Here is a 16,331-nt window from a genome sequence, read left to right on the forward strand (position 1 = left end):
GTAATATTTGGCATGCTCCAAAAAATGTGACGATTATTACCACAGAAATATCGGATCACATGTGATGACCATGGTTTTAGGCAGTGGCATTAGAAATGTGGTATTGGTCAGCGACTAAGTGTGAATAGGTTGAACAAAGAAAAGAAAAAAGAAGTGTGCAACAAACACTGGGATCACAGCAATCTAAGATAATGTAATTATATTAAACAAAAAGATGATCATGAACAATTAAAAACATTTAAAAAAGCAAAAATTGCTGTAATAAATACATTCCATCAGACACCAAACACCTCTCCTCCAATGTCACCTAAGACTAAGATAACAATATGAATCACTCAATATACAAAATATGCTTAAAAAATAATATAAACCGGAATCAACCATGACCTAAAGAGCTTAAAAAAATACCCTAGAAAAAGAGAAAACAATTGCACATGGCAAGATGAATGAATCGGGCAATATAGCCCAAATGTGCAAGAAAATGTATATACGTGCAAATACAGTGGGTACGGAAAGTATTCAGACCCCTTTAAATTCTTCACTCTTTGTTTCATTGCAGCCATTTGGTAAATTCTAAAAAGTTCATTTTTTTTCTCATTAAAGTGCACTCTGCACCCCATCTTGACTGAAAGAAAACAGAAATGTAGAAATTTTTGCAAATTTATTAAAAAAGAAAAACTGAAATATGGTCATAAGTATTCAGACCCTTTGCTCAGACACTCATATTTAAGTCACATGCTGTCCATTTCCTTGTGATCCTCCTTGAGATGGTTCTACTCCTTCATTGGAGTCCAGCTGTATTTAATTAAACTGATAGGACTTGATTTGGAAAGACACACACCTGTCTTTATAAGACCTCACAGCTCACAGTGCATGTTAGACCAAATGTGGTCGGGGTGGTTAAGGATCTGATACATCCTGTCATACTGGGCCGTGGTTTTTATTTATTTTTGGACTTGTGGGGGAGTGGAACCGGACTAAGTTGCATGGGAATAAGCCAGGTCCTTGGAGAAGAACCCCCGACGAAGTCTCAAGTGGATGAGATCCCACTGTGCGTCCTTGCCAGCGATGATGGCGAGACGGTGACCGAGGAGGCCGACCTCCCTGAGTTAGATGTGTCTGGAGAAAACTTTGGGACTGCTCAAGTTCAGGGCCTGACCTCAAAGAGGGCATTTGACCAGGTTACTGTATGTAATGGGGTTGCCCAAGAGCCGTGGGCCGATACCAGGTTCCACCACTTTGCAGTTCAGGGGGAGTTGCTATATTGGGTGGTTAAACCAAGGGGCGGTGAGACAGTGGAACAGCTGTTAGTGCCGGGACCATACCGACGGAGGGTAATGGATATGGCACTCTCACATATTCTGGGGGGACACCTAGGGGTGAAAAAAACACAGGAGAGAATAGTGAGGAGGTTTTATTGGCCATGATGTTACTGGGACATCTTAAACTATTGTAGGTCCTGCCCCACCTGCCAGATAACTGCGCCCACCTCCCACTTCCATAGCCCCTTAGTTCCACTAGCTGTGATAGAAGTTCCCTTTGAGAGGATTGCCATTGACCTCGTGGGTCCTTTGGTTAAATTGGCCTGGGACTACCAATATATCTTGGTCATCATGGACTATGCGACCCGGTACCCCGAAGCTGTACCCTTAGGGAACTAGTCCAGTAGGAGCATAGCTCGGGAACTTGTCCACATCTTTGCCAGGACCGGCATGCTGAAGGAAATCCTGACGGACCAATGAACTCCATTCATGAGCAAGATGATGAAGGAGCTGTGTAAAGTGCTTCGAATTACCCAGCTGCGAACCTCTGTTTACCATCCGCAGACTGATGGCCTTGTGGCGCGCTTTAATAAGACTCTGAAAGCAATGCTCAAAAAGGTTGTCAAGAGGGATGGTCGAGACTGGGACTACCTGCTTCTGTTTCTACTGTTTTCGGTCAGGGAAGTTCCCCAAGCCTCCACTGGCTTCTCTCCGTTTGAGCTTCTGTATGGCCGGCATCCAAGGGGTCTCCTAGATATCGCCAAGGAAACCTCGGAGGCCGAGGTCACCCCCCACCGGAGCATCATTGAACATGTTGCCCAGTTACAGGAGAGAATGGCAAAAGTAATGCCCATCGTGAAGCAACATCTCATCCGGGCGCAGGAAGCCCAGGCGAGGGTGTATAACCGGTCAGCAAGGCTGAGACAGTTCCAGCCTGAGAATCGCGTTCTGGTTCTCATTCCCACTGTCGAAAGTAAATTCCTGGCCAAGTGGCAAGGCCCGTATGAGGTGGTGGAGAAACTCAGTGAAGTGAACTACCGAGTCCACCAGCCTGGCCGAAGAAAGCCACACCAAGTATACCATGTGAACTTGCTCAAGCCGTGGCATGGTGGATACTCCTTGCCTGGGAGCCGTTCCTGAAGGCAAGGTGGAAGAGGTCACTATAGCAGAGACTCTATTGCCGGCCCAGAAGCAACAATGTAGAGAACTACTACAGCAAAATTGGGAGTTGTTCTTAGAGTTGCCGGGGCATACTCAGGTGGTAGAGCATGACGTACTGACAGAGCCACATGTAAGAGCGAATCTGAAGCCGTACCGGATTCCGGAAGCACGCCGGAAGGTGATCTCGGGCGAGGTAAAGAGGATGCTAGACCTTGAAGTGATAGAGGAGTCAAAGAGTGGGTGGTCGAGCCCAATGGTCCTCGTGCCAAAACGGAGAGTGGAGGTTTTGTAATGACTACCACCAGCTGAATGAGGGGTCCAAGTGTGACGCGTACCCGATGCCCCGCATCGACAAACTCATCGAGAGGCTTGGACCGGCAAGGTACATCACCACTCTTGACCTGACAAAGGGCTACTGGCAGATCCTCATGTCCCAGACGGCCAAGGAGAAGATGGCTTTCTCGGCACCTGATGGGTGCTTTCAATATACTCGGATGCCATTCGGACTACAGAGGGCCCCAGCCGCCTTCCAAAGGGCTATGGATCGGATCCTAGCCCCACATAAGAAGTATGCCGCTGCCTATCTTGACTGCATTGTAGTCTTTAGCCCAGACTGGGCTAGTCATCTACCAAAGCTACAGGCTGTTCTGGAAGCTCTAAGGAAGACGGGATTTACTATAAATCTGAAAAAATGTGTCGTCGGAAAAGAGGAGGCCAAGTACTTGAACTATGTCGTCGGAAGAGGCAAAATAAAGCCGCAAGTAAATAAAGTGGACATTAACAGAAATAAACACTTGAAATAGATCACTCTGTTTGTAATGACTCTATATAATATGAGTTTCACTTTTGTATTGAAGAACTGAAATAAATTAACTTTTTGATGATATTCTAATTTAGTGAGATGCACCTGTATGACCATTGCCTCTACTGAAATAAATTAACTTTTTGATGATACTCTAATTTAGTGAGATGCACCTGTATGACCATTGCCTCTACATAACACACACTGTACAAAGACCAATAATACCGCCATACGCGTACCACTGAAATACATTGAGCTGTTACTAAATTAAAGAAAAAAAACGATATTGAACAGACTGATATTGACGCGCCCCTGGGCCTGTGTCGCGCTGCGTTGCGCACGCGGGAGCTTACCCGGAGCCGGATCTCTTGAGGGTTGTAGTCTCGTGGCGGTGATCCGGTCCGTGCCCAGGGAGTCAGACTAAGTGGCGCTGTATCAGCGGTAGATGATGGACGACTACGCCACCCGTTGAATGCAGCTTTGGAGCTGCCGCTGCAGGGCAGACCGCTGAGGCCGGTGGAAGGATGGTGCAGCGTGGATGGTATAACCCCCAACGGGAGGGGTATGGCCTCAGGGCAGCCGACGTGGATGATGGGGGTAGCAGGAACCACTCAGAGACGATGCGGTGTAGTTCAGGGTCTTTACTGGTGACAAAGATAGACCCTCCCGGAGTACTGGCTAGCGGTTGGGGCCTGGTCAGTCCTTGAGCAGATGGGATCTCCCCTGGCCAGGCGGAGTTGTAGGCCTCCCAAACTAACGATACTCTTCTGGCTACCCTGCTAGAAGCGAGTATAAGTAGCCCACGTCCCTGAGTGTACCGTGTGGTGCTCACCCGTATGGCCGGTGACTCGGGGCCTTCTAGTAGCTTCCGCTCCACGATGGCGGTGCTGGTCCCACGCGTGTGACCGTGCCTTCGGGTTTCTGGGCCAGAGGACCTGAAATCCCCTGCCTGACGGATTCTGCTGCTGGGTAGGAGTTAGTCCCCGCAGCCTCGGACTCCGGGTCCGGTAAGAAATCTTCTCAGTCAGGGCGAGCTCTGCAGCTGCCAGCCCCTGACTCCTTGTAACACTGCTCCCACAGAGCTCCTGTTGTTTCTTCCTATGCTGCTTCTCTTCTCTACTTCTGGCATGGCCCAGGAGCTGGGCCCAGCCGGAGCCACAGCTCCCTGTCAGCCCTTCTGGCTGAACTCTCCCTCTCAACTCTCTAACCCTGCCTCAGCCCCAGGTTTATATAGGGGAAGTCCTTCCCCTCCCAGGACTGGGCAGGAGGTGTGGCATGCATAGGATTCCTGACCAAGAGACCTCCCACCTGCTCTCAGACATAACATTGCTTGTTACTGTGGAAACCAGACCCCTGGGGTGCCACATTCCCCCCTAGTGAAATTTAGTACTCCGGGACTAAACATATTTTTAGAAAAACATAACAAGGTATAACAATAATAATACAATAAGAAAAACACATAAAGATGGTTACGGCGTGTCCGCAACCGGGTGCAGTCTTTGAAGAAAAGTAAGGTGTCCATTTCACCAAAACAGGGAGACGTAACCAGGTAGGGGTCTGTCCTGCCCCGAGTCCTTAACAGTCTTTAGTCCATTCCTGGGTTACACTCCAACCATGTACAAAGGATTCCCGGTAAATCCACCAAAGACTCCCATAAATTACTAGAAACACATAATTATTTACAGGATATGGCCGCTCTCAGTCCTCGGCCAGGTAGAGGGAAAGAACGACCGCTCTCAGTCCTCGGTCAGTGGGGATAAGGAATGGCTGCTCACAGTCCTCAGCCTGGTTTAAGATAGGGGCACATGGGGAACAATTCACTAATCCCAACGGGGACCATATTTTGATTAGCAGCAGTCCTTGTACCCTTACGGGTAACTATTTACAGCTCTTTATTCACGCTACTTCCCTTCAGTAGCTATGTCCTCTTTGTGCTCCCTCCTGAGGGTAGTCCTCAGACCCGTCCGGGTCCTCTTGGCTTTCCTCGTATTGGTAGTACTGCAGCTCCTCCTCGGTTAGCTGGGTTAGTATCTCTGCGGCAGTCCTCCTCCCAGGTGGCCAGGACTTTACCTCCCTTTGGGCTGCCCCGGTTAATTGGGCCACCAGGATGCTCACTTTTTGCTCCTCTGTGAGGGGGTACACCTGGAAGAGGCTATCCAGCTTTTCTCTAAAGTCATGCAGGGTATGTGACTCCCCTGAGTACTGGGGTAGCCAGGCTGCCCCCGGGATATAGGGCATGGTGAAAGGCATGACCGCAACAGCGGTGGCGCTGGCGGGGGTTGAAGCGGTGAAGCTCTCCTCCGTATCCGACATCCTTCTCCCCCCTAGTGGACCGTGGCCTACCTTGCGATGATCCTCTTCCGTAGGCCGCGGCTCCGCAGTGGATCGTCAGGGTTGAGGACCTTCCGTCGCGCTCCTGTGACGTCGGCGTCTGCTGGGCTCCTTCCAGGACCTTACGCAACGTCCGGACGTGAGGCGGGGCTTCAGTTCTCGCGCGCTTTCGGAGTCCACACCCCTCTTCTTCCCGCGCGGCGTCTTCAAGATGGCGTCCAACGGCGGGAAAACTCCACGGATGGCGGGAAGAAGGCAGAAGATGGCGCCGGATGGCGGGAAAACTTCGCGGATGGCGGGAAGAAGACAGAAGATGGCGCCGGATGGCGGGAATCTTCACCACTGGTAAGTTTGAACAGTCTTTTTCAGGCACGCAGTACCCGGTGGTTGCGGGCACGAGATCCTGCCGACTACGCCAAAAGTTGACGCGCCCCTGGGCCTGTGTCGCGCTGCATTGCGCACGCGGGAGCTTACCCGGAGCCGGATCTGTTGAGGGTTGTAGTCTCGTGGCGGTGATCCGGTCCGTGCCCAGGGAGTCAGACTAAGTGGCGCTGTATCAGCGGTAGATGATGGACGACTACGCCACCCGTTGAATGCAGCTATGGAGCTGCCGCTGCAGGGCAGACCGCTGAGGCCGGTGGAAGGATGGTGCAGCGTGGATGGTATAACCCCCAACGGGAGGGGTATGGCCTCAGGGCAGCCGACGTGGATGATGGGGGTAGCAGGAACCACTCAGAGACGATGCGGTGTAGTTCAGGGTCTTTACTGGTGACAAAGATAGACCCTCCCGGAGTACTGGCTAGCGGTTGGGGCCTGGTCAGTCCTTGAGCAGATGGGATCTCCCCTGGCCAGGCGGAGTTGTAGGCCTCCCAAACTAACGATACTCTTCTGGCTACCCTGCTAGAAGCGAGTATAAGTAGCCCACGTCCCTGAGTGTACCGTGTGGTGCTCACCCGTATGGCCGGTGACTCGGGGCCTTCTAGTAGCTTCCGCTCCACGATGGCGGTGCTGGTCCCACGCGTGTGACCGTGCCTTCGGGTTTCTGGGCCAGAGGACCTGAAATCCCCTGCCTGACGGATTCTGCTGCTGGGTAGGAGTTAGTCCCCGCAGCCTCGGACTCCGGGTCCGGTAAGAAATCTTCTCAGTCAGGGCGAGCTCTGCAGCTGCCAGCCCCTGACTCCTTGTAACACTGCTCCCACAGAGCTCCTGTTGTTTCTTCCTATGCTGCTTCTCTTCTCTACTTCTGGCATGGCCCAGGAGCTGGGCCCAGCCGGAGCCACAGCTCCCTGTCAGCCCTCCTGGCTGAACTCTCCCTCTCAACTCTCTAACCCTGCCTCAGCCCCAGGTTTATATAGGGGAAGTCCTTCCCCTCCCAGGACTGGGCAGGAGGTGTGGCATGCATAGGATTCCTGACCAAGAGACCTCCCACCTGCTCTCAGACATAACATTGCTTGTTACTGTGGAAACCAGACCCCTGGGGTGCCACAATATTACCACCATACAGTGACAATATTGTGGTAGATAAGAGTCCTGCCAACCATATTACAGAGATTACAGTACAATTATATACATATATACAGTATAATGACTTTCTTTCTGATGAAGTCGTTGACTTTTCTCTTCTTTTTCATGTGGTCCAGACCACCATAACAATTTCTTCCAGTCAGGACTCGGCAGCAGAGATTAAAACAAAGGCACATCTTGTGTCTCACATTTCCAGTACCATCCCAACTATTCCCAACCTACACAAACTCCTCATCCTGCCTGGTATTCCAGTGTGGAACAGTAACCCCAATACTTTAAATATTATGTTATTACTATGATTACCCCTCCAAAAATGAATGCTAGAAAGACAATGTGCCAGATAGAGGGGACCTATAAAAATAATAGCGTCCCATAGAAAGTACAGGGTGGGCCATTTATATGGATACACCTAAATAAAATGGGAATGGTTGATGATATCAACTTCCTGTTTGTGGCACATTAGTATATGGAAGGGGGAAAACTTTTCCTGATGGGTGGTGACCATGGTGGCCATTTTGAAGTCGGCCATTTTGGATCCAACTTTATTTTTTTCAATGGGAAGATGGTCATGTGACACATCCAACTTATTGAGAATTTCATAAGAAAAACAATGGTGTGCTTGGTTTTAACATAACTTTATTCTTTCATGAGTTATTTACAAGTTTATGACCACTTATAAAATGTGTTCAAAGTGCTGCCCATTGTGTTGGATTGTCAATGCAACCCTCTTCTCCCACTCTTGACACACTGATAGCAACACCGCAGAAGAAATGCTAGCACAGGCTTCCAGTATCCGTTGTTTCAGATGCTGCACATCTCGTATATTCACAGCATAGACAATTGCCTTCAGATGACCCCAAAGATAAAAGTCTAAGGGGGTCAGATCAGGAGACCTTGGTGGCCATTCAACTGGCCCACGATGACCAATCCACGTTCCAGGAAACTGTTCATGTAGGTATGCTCGGACCTGACACCCATAATGTGGTGGTGCACCATCTTGTTGGAAAAACTCAGGGAACGTGCCATCTTCAGTGCATAAAGAGGGCAACACATTATCATGTAGCAATTTCAGATATCCAGTGGCATTGAGGATTCCATTGATGAAGAATGGCCCCACTATCTTTGTACCCCATATTCCACACAATACCATCAATTTTTGTGTTCCAACAGTCTTGGAGAGATCTATCCACTGTGGGTTAGTGTCAGACCAATAGCGGTGGTTTTGTTTGTTAACTTCACCATTCACAAAAAAAGTTTGCCTCATCACTGAACATAATGTTCTGTGTAAACTGAGGGTCCTGTTACAATTTCTGTTTTGCCCATTCTGCAAATTCAGTGCGCTGATCTGGGTCATCCTCGTTGAGATGCTGCAGCAGCTGGATTTTGTAAGGGTGCCATTTGTGCGTAGCTAATATCCACCGAAGGAATGTTCGACTGATGCCACTCTCCAGCGACATGCCATGAGTACTACGCTGTGGGCTTTTGCTGAATGAAGCTAGGACAGCCACTGATGTTTCTTCATTAGTGACAGTTTTCTTACGTCCACATTTTGGCAAATCCAACACTGAACCTGTTTCATGAAATTTGGCAAGCAGTTTGCTAACTGTAGCATCGGAGATGGGTGGTCTCGTAGGGTATCTTGCATTGAAATCTGCTGCAATGACCCGGGTACTGCGTTCACCAGACATCAACACAATTTCTATCCGCTCCTCACGTGTTAACCTCTGCGACATGTCAATGGCTGTAAACAAAGAGAAAGTTGTAAATAACTCATGAAAGAATAAAGTTATGTTAAAACCAATCACACCATTGTTTTTCTTATGAAATTCTCAATAAGTTTGATGTGTCACGTGACCCTCTTCCCATTGAAAATAAAGTTGGATCCAAAATGGCCGACTTCAAAATGGCCGCCAAAGTCACCACCCATCTGGAAAAGTTTTCCCCCTTCCATATACTAATGTGCCACAAACAGGAAGTTGATATCACCAACCATTCCCATTTTATTTAGGTGTATCCATATAAATGGCCCACCCTGTAGTAAAGCCCCCACTGTGCTACCTAGCAAGTATTTATGCCAGATATGCTCTTTTGAAAGTTATAATATCCAAAGTATCTTCTCCAAGCAACAAATACCCTTGAGTATTCCCTTTAAGTAACAATGCCCCTCAGCTCCCTATACACTGTATGATGGTCCCCACAGCTTCCTATGCACTATATGATGGTCCCACAGCTCCCTATATCCGATATGATTGCTTCCACGGCTCCGTATAACTGGTATGATGGCCCTACACCTCCCTATATCCTGTATAATGGCCCTCGCAGCCCCATACATACAGTACTGTATGATGGCCCCTGAAGCCTAGTATATACTGTATGATGGTCCCCACAGCTCCCTATACACTGTATGATGGTCCCCACAGCTCCCTATGCACTGTATGATGGTCCGCACAGCTCCCTATACACTGTATGACGGTCCCCACAGCTCCCTACACTCTATATGATGGTCTCCACAGCTCCCTACAAACCGTATGATGATCCCCACAGCTCCCTATGCTCTATATGATGGTCCCCAAAGCTCCCTACACACCGTATGATGATCCCCACAGCTCCCTATATCCGGTATGATTGCACCCACAGCTCCCTATGCACTGTATGATGGTCCCCACTGCCCCCTACATGCTATATGATGGTCTCCACAGCTCCCTACACACCGTATGATGATCCCCACAGCTCCGTACGCTCTATATGATGGTCCCCACATCTCCATACACACCGTATGATGATCCCCACAGCTCCCTATATCCGGTATGATTGCACCCACAGCTCCCTATAATTGGTATGATGACCCTACAACTCCCTATATCCTGTATAATGGCCCTCGCAGCCCCACATATACAGTACTGTATGATGTTCCCCAGAGCCCAATATATACTGTATGATGGCCCCCACACCACCTTGTACACTATATTATGCCCCCTACAGCTCTTATATACAGTATGATGGCCCCACTGCCCCTTATATATAGCAAGATGACCCCCATAGCTTATTATAGTATGATGGCACCCACGGCGATACCAAACTTGTGCAGTTTTTTAAATATTTTTGCTGTGAAAAGAGAATTTGGAAATTTGTAAAATATGTTCATATCATTTTTTTTTGGCATTCTGTCACCATTTTCAGAGACCCTTATCATTTTTATCTGTCAATGGAGCTGTGTAATTCCATATTTTTTATGGGGCAAGACTACATTTATTTTCATACCATTTTGGAATACTTGTAGATATGACATTTTGATCACTCCTTACTGTATTTCAGGTTAATTAAAACTCCACTCCGGCATTTTTTAGGTGTGCTGCTAATGTAAGTTCCCTGCCCCTGTTCTTATACTTGCCAGCCGCTGTCTTCAGCTCTTCCCTGTGCCGCTTCTGTCCACTATCTTGTGACAGCAACTTCTGACTGACCGGAAGTCAGAGGTAACAGTCACAAGCGCTGAATGTAAGCCTATGAGCGTCTCGTTCTGGCCTCGTTCTGCTCCTCATAGACTTACACTGAGTTGTGACCTCCAGATCACCCAGCAAACACTGGAGCAATCCAACAGGTCACAAACTACTGGAGACCGACTGGAGTGGCGCTGAGAGCAGATGAAAAGAGCAGCTGGTAAGTAAGAATAGGGGCAGGGAATGTAGATTACTGGCACCACTCCAGCACTGCACTAAAAAGAAATGCTGGAGAGGTGCTTTAAATTTATACATTGATAGATTGGACTCTTATGGGCGCAGTGTTATCGCATATTTGTATGTTTTTTCCATTTTGTAATATCTATATTTTTAATGGAGAAATGGGGGACGACTTTATTTTTTTTAATGTTTTTTAAACTTTGTTTTTTTTTTTTGCTTTTTACTCTATTTATTAGCGCCCTTAGGTGACCTGAACCTGCATTTGTCTGATCGCTTGTGCTATATACTGTAATACCTCAGTACTGCTGTACAGAGCAAAAATCTTCTTTGAAACCCAGACACAGTTGAGTTTCAGCAAAGCTCTGTGATGGCAGATATGGGGGTCTTCAATAGACTCCCTGCTGTTAATGCAAATCATTAGAGCCCCGCGAGCACGTTGCAGGGTGGCCGATGGGCAGTGGCGTACCAATGGCAGAAGACCACGCGACTGCTATGTGCCCCGTGAGCCGGGGGGGCCCCCATAGCAGTCGCCTGAACCGGCACAATACTTACCTCTCCCCATGCCTCCGCAGCTCTGGTGTCTTCCGCTTCCTCTGCTGTGACGTCTCGGGTCAGAGGGCGCGATGACGTCTTTCCACCGCGCCCTCGGCTGAGCAGTTACAGTGCAGAGCGGGAAGACGTTGACGCTGAGGAGACTGATTTTTTTTTTTGTATGGAGGCATGGGGCAGTAGATGGGGCCCATACACTATATGGGGGCACGTACACTGTATGGAGGACTATATGGGGGCCAGTATTCTCTATGGAGGACTAAATAGGGGCCAGTATACTGTATGGAGGACTATTTGGGGGCTAGTACACTGTATGGAGGCCTATGTGGGGGCCGGTATACTGCCAGTATACTGTATGGAGGACTATATGGGGGCCAGTATACTGTATGGAGGACTATTTGGGGGCCAGTACACTATATAGAGGACTATATGGTGGCCCGTACATTGTATGGAGGACTATATGGGGGCCAGTATACTGTATGGAGGACTATATGGGGGCCAGTAAACTGTATGGAGGACTATTTGGGGGCCAGTACACTGTATGGAGGACTATATGGGGGCCAGTAAACTGTATGGAGGACTATTTGGGGGCCAGAACACTGTATGGAGGACTATGTGGGGGCCAGTATACTGCCAGTATACTGTATGGAGGACAATGTGGGGGCCAGTATACTGTATGGAGAACTATTTGGGGGTCAGTACACTGTATGGAGGACTATATGGGGGCCAGTACACTGTATGGAGGACTATATGGGGGCCAGTACACTGTTTGGAGGACTATATGGGGACCAGCACACTGTATGGAGGATTATATGGGGGCCCATACACTGTGTGGAGGACTATATGGGGGCCAGTATTCTCTATTGAGGACTACATGGGGGCTCATACACTGTGTACAGGACTATATGGGGGCCCGTACACTGTATGGAGGACTATATGGGACCAGTACACTGTATGGAGGACTATATGGGGGCCAGTACACTGTATGGAGGACTATATGGGGGCCAGTATACTGTATGGAGGACTATATGGGGGCCAGTATTCTGTATGGAGGACAATATAGGGGCCAGTATTCTGTATGGAGGACTATATGGGGGCCAGTATTCTGTATGGAGAACTATATAGGGGCCAGTATTCTGTATGGAGGACTATATGGGGGCCAATATTCTCTATGGAGGACTATATGGTTGCTCATACACTGAGTACAGGACTATATGGGGGCTCATACACTGTGTGCAGGACAATATGGGGGCCAGTATACTGTTTGGAGGACTATATGGGGGCCAGTACACTATATGGAGGACTATATGGGGGCCAGTACACTGTTTGGAGGACTATATGGGGGCCAGTAAACTGTATGGAGGACTATATGGGGGCCAGTACACTGTATGGAGGACTATATGGGGGGCAATATACTGTATGGAGTACTATATGGGGGCCAGTATACTGTCAGGAGGACTATATGGGGGCCAGTATACTGTATGGAGGACTATATGGGGGCCAGTACACTGTATGGAGGACTATATGGGACCAGTACACTGTATGGAGGACTATATGGGGGCCAGTACACTGTATGGAGGACTATATGGGGGCCAGTATACTGTATGGAGGAGAATATGGGGGCCAGTATTCTGTATGGAGGACTATATGAGGGCCAGTATTTTGTATGGAGGACTTTATGGGGGCCAGTATTCTGTATGTAGGACTGTATGGTGGCCAGTACACTGTTTGGAGGACTATATGGGGCCAGTACACTGTATGGAAGACTATATGGGGGCCAGTATTCTATATGGAGGTGTCACAAACCGATAGGAGCCACGTGCCCCTGATCCTTCCTCACAACTTCCGTGCGTTCCGGGTTTAGGATAATGTGAAGCGAGCTTATAAATTTTATATATTTATTTACTCAAAAGAGCGATGCTAGGTACAATATATAAGCAGTTACAAGATATATATATACAGTAGTCAGACAAATACAGTAAGGAAGCAGTAATACGATACAGTAAAATTAAAAGGAATAAAAGTTAATATACCACACTTTCAACAAAGGTCTCTGGACACGGCAGGAAGGGTGCTGTCATGGGTCCAGGGCGGTTCCTTGTGTCTTTCTGCCCATCTGTAGCGACAGGTGACCCTCAACAGAAGACTCCCCCTCTCTCACAGAGGGACACATTTATACGTAACTTGGGCAGGGCAGAAAATAGGCGATTTACATGTAATCTCCTCTTCCCTTCTATCAGACATTTCATAATCCATTTCCCAGCAATATTCTCATTGTAAGGTGCGCATGGTAATTGATCTAACAGAGGAGCTTCCCCTGACTTCAGAGGTAATTCAATTAGCTATTCCTCATTGCCATGATTCAATTAGCTCCCCCATACTCTTGTCAGGAATAGACGTTTGCACTACAAAGGTATATATCCTAGCTGACCTGTATTCAATTCTCTCCTGGGCAATAGCATCCTTTTGGCAATTGCCTTTTGGAGCCGGCATAGTAACGTAATGGTAATTAAGTCATATCCTGACTGTGGGGAATACACCATTTCCCCTGGGTCCTTTGAAGTCAGACAGACTATCATTCCTGCTGAGACCTTCATAACTGGGAATATGAATTTCCAGTCCCTGGCCTCACCACACCTCCCCCTTTTAGAGTGCGTTCGGAGGAAGACCTCGTCGGTCATCATCCGCAAGCACTTCAGCTGCCTCCCCTTGCCTGGATAACCCATCTGCGTTACCGTGGGCCCGGCCGGACTTATACCGAACATCAAAGTTGTAGTGTTGGAGAGCTAGGCTCCAACGCAACAACCTTCCGTTCTCACCGGCTACTCGAGATAGCCAAGTGACCAGGTTGTGGTCCGTCACCACGGTGAAATGACGCCCGTACACGTATGGCTGCAGATGCTGCAGAGCCCACACGATCGCCAGGCATTCCTTCTCCACCGTAGAGTAGGCCACTTCCCTCATCAGAGGTTTCTGACTGAGGTATTGAACAGGGTGCTCTTGACCTGCTGAGTCAGGTTGGCTCAGCACCGCACCGAGTCCGTAGGTGCTGGCGTCAGTCTGTACTACAAGCGGCCGGGAGTCGTCATACGCCTGGAGTACAGGGGCTGCCGCCAGGGCAGCTTTCATGGCCTGGAAGGAGCGCTCGCAGTCCGCTGTCCAGTTGACAGCTTGCGGCAGCTTCTTCTTGGTGAGGTCTGTCAGGGGCTTGGCCAGGGCACTATAGTCCTGTACGAACTTCCTATAGTACCCGGCCGTTCCCAAGAAAGACATCACCTGTTTCTTGGTCCTTGGGGTGGGCCAGGTCGTGATTGCATCCACCTTCCCGGGTTCTGGTCTCAGTTTCCCCCCACCTACCCGGTGTCCCAGGTATTGGACCTCGGTCATGCCCATCTGACACTTTCCCGGCTTGATGGTCAAGCCTGTCCGGTGGATCCGCCCAAGCACCTCTGACAGGTGCCGAAGGTGTTCCTCCCAAGTGGGGCTGAAGATGGCAATGTCATCCAGGTACGCAGCTGCGAACCCTTAGCACCCTGACAGCAAGGTGTTGACCATCTGCTGGAAAGTGGCGGGGGCATTCTTCATGCCAAATGGCATGACGGTGGGCTCATACAGTCCAAAAGGAGTGATAAAGGCTGATTTCTCCTGTGCCTCTGGGGACAGGGGAATCTGCCAGTATCCTCGGCTCAAGTCCATGATGGTCAAGTACTGAGCCTTGCCCAACCGGTCAAGCAGGTCGTCGATGCGCGGCAATGGGGAACGCGTCATCGGCGGTAATGGCATTGAGCCCCCTGTAATCCACACAGAACCGGGTCGTCTGGTCCTTTTTGGGTACGAGGACTACAGGTGAGGCCCATGCGCTGGTGGACGGGTGGATCACCCCCAGCTCCAGCCTCTCGGCAATCTCCTTCCGCATGTGCTCCTGTACCTCCAAGGAGACGCGATATGCCGTTCGCTGGATAGGGGCGTGATTCCCCGTGTCCACTCGGTGGACTGCCAGCTTTGTCCGCCCGGGCTTTCCCGAGAGGAGGCCAGGGAAAGGGCGCATGACCTCCTTCAGCTGGGACCGTTGGTCCTCAGACAGAAGGATGTTCATGGGGGCATCCTCCATGGACCCTCCCGCACGGGCATGTGCGAGCAGATCCATGAGGTCCTCCTCCTCCCCTTCCTCCGGCAGACTGCACACCGGAAAGGCACAGGCTTCCCTGTCATGATGCGCTTTCATCATGTTGACATGGAAGACCTTCTGCCTGTTCCGGACCGGGTCAATTGTGACCAGGTAATTGACCTTGCTGAGCTGCTGATGCACGTCATAAGGGCCCTCCCATCTTGCCTGAAGCTTGTCCTGGGGCACAGGGACTAGGACCCATACTTTCTGCCCTTCCTGGTATGTCCTCTCCCGAGCATTCTGGTCATACCAGCGCTTCTGCTCTGCCTGGGCCTGGACCATGTTGTTATGCACCAGCTGCGTCAGAGCCTGCATTCTGTCACGGAATTGCAAGACAAATTCCACAACTGAAACGCCCGGGGTGGCTGCTTCTTCCTCCCAGGATTCCCTCACGAGAGCGAGGGGTCCCCTTACCCGTCTTCCATACAGGAGCTCGAAGGGGGAGAACCCCGTCGAGGCTTGAGGCACTTCACGGTAAGCAAACAACAGATGTGGGAGGTGTCGCTCCCAGTCACGTCCCTGGGACTCGACCAACATTCGGATCATCTGTTTCAACGTGCCATTGAACCATTCACACAGGCCATTAGTCTGTGGGTGATACGGGCTGGACACCAGATGTTGCACCCCTGTTTGCTTACACAGGCTCTGCATCAAGTCAGACATGAACTGGGTCCCTTGGTCCGTGAGCATCTCCTGGGGGAAACCAACACGGGTGAAGATTTCTAGCAGGGCTTTGGCCACTACGTCTGCCCTGATGGAGGACAGCGTGACAGCTTCTGGGTACCTAGTAGCGTAGTCAACTACCGTTAGTATGTAGCGTTTCCCGGAGCTGCTGGGAATGGGCAGCAGCCCAATGA

Source organism: Phyllobates terribilis, unplaced genomic scaffold (genome assembly GCF_046119375.1).
Source record: "Phyllobates terribilis strain yellow unplaced genomic scaffold, ASM4611937v1 Scaffold_10__3_contigs__length_209671492, whole genome shotgun sequence".
NCBI lineage: Eukaryota > Metazoa > Chordata > Amphibia > Anura > Dendrobatidae > Phyllobates > Phyllobates terribilis.